This window comes from Pteropus vampyrus, unplaced genomic scaffold, assembly GCF_000151845.1.
Source record: "Pteropus vampyrus isolate Shadow unplaced genomic scaffold, Pvam_2.0 Scaffold80, whole genome shotgun sequence".
Lineage (NCBI taxonomy): Eukaryota > Metazoa > Chordata > Mammalia > Chiroptera > Pteropodidae > Pteropus > Pteropus vampyrus.
Window position 1 is genome coordinate 4,105,630 of NW_011888861.1, and position 8,630 is coordinate 4,114,259.

Here is an 8,630-nt window from a genome sequence, read left to right on the forward strand (position 1 = left end):
TCTACAAAAGAAACTGCCTCTAATATGTTCATATTTAGTGGGGCTTACTTTAAATGATTAAAATCACTTTTGTCCAGTGAATACATTCTGAAATTTCATTATCAAAATTCTAATTACTAATTGTATTTGATTTTGAGTTTAATTTTACTGGTTTTAAATTTATATTTCTTCTTTCATTTTTTTTATTGAATATGTGAGAAAATATTTAATCCGGGCTATGTTTTGTTGTGATTTTTGAACTCGATTTATCATTTCATTGAACTGATTGCATCTGTAAAAATAACCTTCTGCCTTGGGCTCTTGGAACGTAGGTCTATTGACAAGATCCTCCCTGGTGACCACGATTTATTCAGCATGGTCATGGCTACTCATATAATCTGAGCAGGTGGTACGGTAACCGAACATCAGCAAACCATTTCCAGATCATGAATAGACACTATAACTTAATTGAGATAAATGCAAATGATCCAGTGTGGACTATAGCTCTGAATTAGAGTTATTTCTATGCAGCATTTTGTATTACTATACAACTAGTAAAAAAGTCACTAAACCATTATGCTGGCAGTTTCGTAATTATTGGGCTTAGGTAGACTTTTAACTTAAAAATGACAACAAAAGAACTTGTTAAGCCAAACAAGCCAATGCCAAATGGTTTCTTTGAACTAGCAATACTGATCTTAAGAGTAAATGCAGTTTTAAAACTATATAATTCTTTAAGATTATGCAGGTCCCAGGATTTTCTTCTACTATTTTGTCCTTTTATTTCAGTAAAAAGATGTTATTCATTTTCTGATCTTCACCTTCTTGATAGTAACTTAAATTGTACTTTATACAGGTCTTCTAAAGAGAGAGCTGACATATAATCTAAAGTTATACAAATGCAAGGAAGCAAAGCATTTTATCTTTATGATCTATACATACGGTTAAAAAACTCTACTTTCCTGTCTTCATGAAAAAGAATCTAATAGCATGGCCTTTTCTTCTCAATCAGAGGTTATTTTCCAGGTCATCAATCCAATTACTCAATAGTTAATATTCTTCAAAACTCTTAGATTGAATAGAATCATCGCTGATTGTTATTTTATGTCTGTCATTTCATTATCTGGTTTCCTCCACTTCCAACCAAAGCTTTCAAAAATTTTTCTCCTCTGGTCTTGAAAGTAGAAAATGGGATGTCATCTGGGCTAATATTATCCAAGTTTTCCTTGTTCAAAAATGTATTTAGCAACCTAAATTAGTTTTTTCTGGACTATTTGACAAATAGTAGTGGTACATTGAAAACTTTTTTCAGTTAAAATGTTCAACTTTCAAAACAAATTCTATATTAGCAACTTTATGAATAAATTTATATTAATCGAATATTTTCAAGATAAATCTTTTAAAAATAATTTACAAAGATAGTACAGAGAGTTTCCATATACCCTTTACCCATTTTCCTCTAGTGTTAACGTCTTGCATAACCGTGGTACATCTGTCAAAGCTAAGAAATTGACACTGGTACATTACTATTAATGAAACTGTGCACATTTTTTGAATTTCACCAGTTTTTTCACTACTATTCTTTTCTCTTCTAGGATCCCCTCGAGGACAGCACATTCAGTACCTTTAGTTGTCATGTATCTTTTGTTACCCCTGATCTGTGACAGTTTCTCAGACTCTCCTCATTTTTCAAGACCTTGACATTTTTGAAGGGTACTGGTCAGGTATTCTGTAAAATGTCTCTTGATCTCAGCTCGATGCACAGAAATGAAATGTCATTCTTATTGCATCATATAAGGGGAAATGAGATATCAACATGACGTATCTCCAGCCTTGATCTCTTGGTTAAGGTAATGTATATCAAGTTAATGTAATTATTTCTAAGTTAAAAAATAAAACTCTCAGTGCAGCTTTCAGAGATAACAAAGAACTTGATACATAGAAAGTACTGAATTTTAATTACAATTGCTTAAAACATTCAGATAATGACTGTATATTTACCCCAGTGATATCTTCTTCTCTCCTTTAAATAAATTGTTAAATGTATTACTTATCTTAAAATATCTGGGCGGTGACTGAATGGAAATATATATTAAAATTATTTCTGCTTTTCCTTAGTCATATGAAAGTAAAAAAGCTTTAAATATAAACTATATACAAATAAAAACATTAACTTATCTTTACAATAATGTTGGAGAAACATATCAACAATCCCAAAACTATAGCAAGCCACTTTAATTGTAATCATTTGGTACTTATAGTTATCTTCTACTTTTCTAATTACAATATTTAAAAATATTTTTGATAGTACACCATAGCCTATATGGCATACATTCTGAAGTGGCATCTATGTATAGCGATGAAATACTGAAAATTTAGTCCAGCATGCTAATTTAATTTTCTGATTCAGCTTGCTTAAATTTGTCATCTTAGTGCATATACATTCTCAAACTTTTCATTTTGTCTTAAGCACTTCTTTTTTCCCAATAGCCAATATTCTCAATTTTGTAGGTAATCAAATAGAATATTTAAAAGATGCTCCTTAGTTTTTAAATAAATAATTTCAGAAATGCAGAAAGTTGCAGGAATAGTACAACAGACTCTTTATACAGGAATTATTCTGAATGCCCTTCCAATTCATCCCAATTCTCCAATTGTTAACATTTTACCACATTTGCTTTATTATTCTTTTTCCGTGTGTAATATTTTTCTATACTACTTGACAGTAAATTGCAGACATGATTCTCCCTTATCCTTCAACATTTCAGTGTGTATTTCCTAAGAACAAGGGGATTCTCTGAAATAACCACAGTATAATTTATGAAACTCAGGAAATGAACGCTGAAAATACTATAATCTAATCAACAGACCTTATTCAAACATCTACCAATTTTCCCAATAATGTGCTTTATAGCAAAAATAAGATAAAACAGCGGAAGAAAAGAATCTGGTCCAGGGTCCACTCTGGGATTACGTACTGCCAAATCTCCTTAGTCTCCTTCAGTCTGGAATAGTTCCTCAATCTGTCTTTTTCTTTTATGACCTTGATATTCTTGACAAGTACAGACTAGTTATTTTATAGACCGTTTCTCAATTGTGTGTGTCTGATGTTTTCTCAGATTAGATTGAGATTATGCATTTTTGGCAAGAATACCACTAAAATGATGTTGTGTCCTCAATGCATTATATCTGGAGGCAGGATGTCAGTTTCGATTTATTGTGCTAACATTGGTCACTTGGTAAAGGTGGTATCTACCCAGCTCCCCTCTGTAAAATACTATTTCTCCCTTTGTGATCGATAAATTCCTTGTGATGAGATATTATGAGATTATGTAGATATTCTATTCTTCACCAAACTCTCACCCAATAGTTTTTAGCATCCCTTGACTATGAGGTTTGTCAAATGATGATTATTTTTTATTTCATCATTCTTTCGACGTTTATTTGTTGGTATCTTACCGTAGGGAAAAGCTTTTCCTTTTCATAATTTTTTTTATTTTTTTCACTTATTTACATATAACAGTATAGACTGGTGGATTTTTATGTCATTCAATGGCTCATAATTTGTTACTATCATTGTTTATTTTGATTTTAAAATTGTAGCAAATTTGGCCACTGAGAACTCTTCAAGCTGTTTCCTGTGTCCTTGACATCGCTTCATTCTTCTTTGCATAAACACTTCCTCCTGATGCAAGATGTTTCAGGCTCATTTTTTATTTTCTCTTTACCAGCCCTAGAATCAGCCACCTCTTCTTGGTCCTTTTAGTGGAGAATAACGTCTGGAAACTAACATGAGCACTAGGTATGCTCATTGCTACTGGCTTATCATTGTGTGTGTGTGTGTGTGTGTGTGTGTGTGTGTTGCAGGTTGAGTTCCCTGAGAATCAAATCCTGAGACAGACTCAAATCCTGAGACAGACATTAGAGAGCAGAAAGTTTATTAGGGAGCACTCTAGGGTTGAACTCGTATGGAATGCAAGGGAAGGAAGCACAATTGGGCAAAGGGAGAAGATGAGCTCTAATACAGTCTCTACAAAGGCCTCAGCTGACCTATGCAGCAATGATGCTCAGGTCCTTCCGAGTTGTTCTGAGTTGGGGTGAGAGGTTCAGGCCTTTATATCCCTGCATCGATCATTCATTGGATATGGGCTGCCTGGAGAAGGGGTCATGAAGTTGGGCAAGGCAGCTCTCTTCGGCAGAGGCAATTCTACAGAGGGCTAACAGCTGAGAGCTATTAGTCAACAACATTTCCAGCGTTTTCAGTAATAAATCCTCTAGTCTTGAAAAGAGTCTGGACAGCATAGAGTATTCAAGACAAATCCATGCACGTGCTTATCTCTATCTCTAGATCTCTTATCCAACCATCCATCTATTCATCCATCCATCCATCCATCCATGCATGTATCTATCTACCTACCTATCTTAAAAATCAAGAGTGTATAGTGATATTTCCAATTCCAATTCAACACCACAGGTTCATTCTATAATCTCTCCTTTCCATATTTGTAACTCCTGTTTCCGATAGTGAGAAACCTGGCACCCTCTGTCAATCTAGGCTCAAACCTAGAATTCACTGGAAGTCAGAATTACTCAGCCATTCCACTGAAAAGACAATCTTACTAACTAGAATTCAGTATGTGTTTAGAGATTTTTCTGTCCTTAGTCTGAAACTATATAATTGAAATTTCATGTTCAAAAGTTACTTGGGTTGGCTCTCCTCCAGGGTGGTTTGTTATTAATTTCGAATGCAGTTAGGTTCATTTGTTTCTGTGTGCTTTCCTTTTTAGGGGTTTTCCTTATTCGTGATGATTTTATTGTTATTATTTGGGAGGTATGTAACATATTTACATGACTCAAATATCAAAACTGTATAAAAAATATACTCAGAAAAGTGGCACTACTCTCTCATCCCTTCCATCCCATTCCATTACTAACCGACATTATTCGTTCTTGGTATATTTTTCCCATATTTATTTTAGCAAAAAAATAAGTAGATTCTTATATATTTTTTATTTTCTTTGTTACATAAAAAGTATCATGCTATAGAATGTCATTTTACACTTTGCTTTTTTCATTAAACAATATATCCTGGAAATCACTCTTTACCAGTTCATAAAGTTTTTTTTATTCTTTTTTACAGCTACACAGTTCTCCATTGTGTGGATACATCATAGTTGATTTCTCCGCTCTCCTATTTGGGCATTTTGATGTCTCCAATATTCTGCAGTTACAAACCATGCTTCAATAACTACTCATAGTGTGGGAGCCTTCTGAGTTTTTAATATACTATCTTTTTGCTTTTTTCCTCTTTGTTCTCTTTATTGTACTACTAGGTTATCATTAATTCTAGGCTTGGTGAAAATGTCAAGTGGCAATGTACAGTCGTAGAACTTCTGTTCTCAATAGACAGTTCTCTGGGGAAAATTGGACTTTAGTGGAATACTTAGCCCCCGGCCATATGCAGATAAACTGCAGCATATTAATGATACAATGTTTTTATTATATTACTATTATTTAAATATTTTTATGTATTTATTATTATAATGTGTTTATTAATGCACCAAGGGAAAGTCATTTTAGCTTTTATGATTGCAAGGGTGACCTTGAGCAGGTCACTTAACCTCTCTGTGCCTCAGTAAAATGGAAACAATAATTTTACAAATTTGTTAGGTTATTAGGCATCTCAAACTGAACACAAATTCCTGATTTTCTCCTATTCTCACTCCCCCGCAAAACCTGCTTCTTTCTCAGTTTCCCCACCTCAGTAAATGGCAACTTCATCAATTGCTCAGGCTAAGAGCCCAGGAGTTATCATTGACTCCTCTTTTACACACACCCTACATTTAATCCATCCACAAATCCTGGGCTCTTGAAATCATCTCCTCACTGTCCTTCCTGCTTCTGCTTTTGCTGCTCCACAGTATATCCTCCATAAACAGCCCCAATCATGCTTTTAAAAACAAAATTTTTAACATCACTCCTCTGTTCATAACCATCTAATGACTTCCAGTCTCACTCAGAATAAAAACCAGAAATCTGGCAATGGCCTACCTGCTCTGGTCCCCTGCATTCTCCAACCCATTTCCTACCTCTCTTGCTTGTTGCTTCCTTCCCTGAATCCTCGCTGGCCTCCTCGCTGGAGTGAACTGAACACTCTTGTGCCTCTGGGCCTTTGCAACAGTTGTTCTCACTGCTTAGAAACCTGTGTCCCCAGATAGTCCCGTGATTCACTTTCTTATCTCCTTCAGCAATTAAAATCTTCATGACTCCGATGTTTAAAATGGCAAGCCCCAAACGCAACATTTCGTATCTCCTTTTCTTCATTATTGTTCTCCATAGTACTTCTTACCATCAAACACATTGTATAATTTTCTAGTTTATTTTTTATTGCCTGACGCCTTCCTCATTTCCCTATCTTCCTTCCACCTCCAAATCAAAAATAAGTCCCTTGGCACAGCTGCTTTTGTTTTGCTCACTGCTGTATCCTCAGCTGCTAGAAAAGTGCTTGCCCCATGGGAGATACTCAGTACTTCTGTATGTGTTGGGGCCCATAAGATCACTTCCAGGTTTGGTGATTCACTAAGAGGACTCACAGAACTCATAAGCTTAGCTGTGGTACTCACAGCTAAGATTGCTCACAGTGAAAGGATACCTGGCTCAATCAGCAAAGGGAAAAGGCATGTGGGGTGAAGTCCAGGGAAACCAGACACAAGCGCCCGGGGTCCTCTTCTCAGGGAGTTACACATGACACCCTTTATGCATCCAGCAGTGAGTTGTGACAGTCCAGGTGCAATAATCTCTGCTGGGAAATTTCATCAGAGGCTTGGTGCCTAGGGTTTTTATTGCAGAATGATCACATAGGCACCTCTGCCTGGCAAGTACCAAAATTTCAGACTCCCCAAAGAAAAGCAAGTATTCAACATAACCCGTATTGTTTGCATAAACAGTGGAGACATATGATTCATTTTTATCGGGCTGGAAATGGTAGAAACCTCCCCAAATCCCAATTCTCAGATGCCAGCCAGTGGCAGATGCTACAAGCATGCCCTTTTAAACAGTTAAAGGCCTACTACCCTACCTCTTTTCTGCACAATATGTTTGAATAATCTGTCACTTTTTCATGAAAAAATGAAGTACTTTAGAGTTCAAGAGAAAGATAAGGTCAATTAAAGAAAATAGTGGGGTTTTTTTTTTTTTTTTTGCACTTTGGAATCCTGCTGCATAAATTTTGAACTCATTTCAGCACATCAACACAGTTTGCAATTTTTAAAGTAGCATGGCAAGGAAAGAAGATATGGTTAGAACTTCACACATTGCTTGGATTCTATACATTTTACGATCTATTTTTTGAAGGGAATGCAAAGAAGCAAAATCTAGATGAAGCCAGTGTCTATGAGAGGGTGTCTCGTGGCAGCCTTTAGTATAATATCTTTATTTGGAGGATTTTGCTTTTTAAGTACTCAGTACTCAGCAAAGTACCTGGCATACACAAAGAGCTACATAAATGTTTGTATAGTGCATAAATAACACTGCTCAAAATGTTTTAAATTGTTCTATTTTATAAGCATGTGAATAAATTCAACTCATATTAAAAATAAATGTGACTTGTAGCAGATGATGAATACAACTGGAAGACTGCTATTATAGCTCCTGTGCTAAAACAGGTTAAATATTTTTATTGAATCTTATTTAAGAAATTTGGAATTGTAAATACATAGTTGGTATGCACTGCATTTGTTTGGTTAAGCCAAAAAATAAAAACACATGTGAGCACACACACACGCCCCTAAAAACCGTCTGGAGTTTAGGGTTGGGGGAGGGTAGTCCTAGTTTTTGAAATCTAGACTTGCTTAGAGCAAGCTTCTTAAATGTGAGACTTTCATGATCTCAATTTAGTATTGAGACTATGGGGAGACTTCTCAGGACAGAATCTTCAGGAAATTTAAGCCAAGTCATTTTCCAAGTTGTAGAACCTGTAGAGACAAGTTGGTTTGCTAGGATCTGAAATGGTACAGGGCGAGATTTAAGAAAAGTATCTTAAAGTCTTGATTGGAATATGATATCTTATGGTTTTAGAATTTTTGTCCACTAAACTTCTTTCTTATAAATATCATGTTTTGCCCAATAGATATTTCTAGAGCATTATTTAAGTGAAGTTTGGTAATTTGCTTTTAACTTCTGAAGAAATTAATATGGCTTTTATAGATATGTATACATGTATGTATATGCATATACATATATACGTGTATGTGTGTGTATGTGTGTGTTTGTGTTTTAGCTTCCCATGACTGGTTAAAATGTTTACTTACTACTACCCTGTTGTGAAATCTAAAATTTATGACGAGAGAGTAAAACACTCTAGAGGGGTATAATTAACTCTTTTTCTCATGCAAGATAACTCAACCCTGGCTCATAGTTGTGGCTGATACAAGTGTTAACAATATTTTAATATTGAATATCACAAAAAGAAAAAGAAACAGCCTGGCGAAAAACACAATGTAAACACACAAAAAGGTTATGTGATGAAACACCAGAATTCTGCATTTCTGCAAGAGTGACTACCCCTGTAATATATTATTGTGGAAGTTCTGTGCAAATATTGATTTGACAAGTAAAGGAAACTTGGAAAATAAATTTCTAGATATAAGACT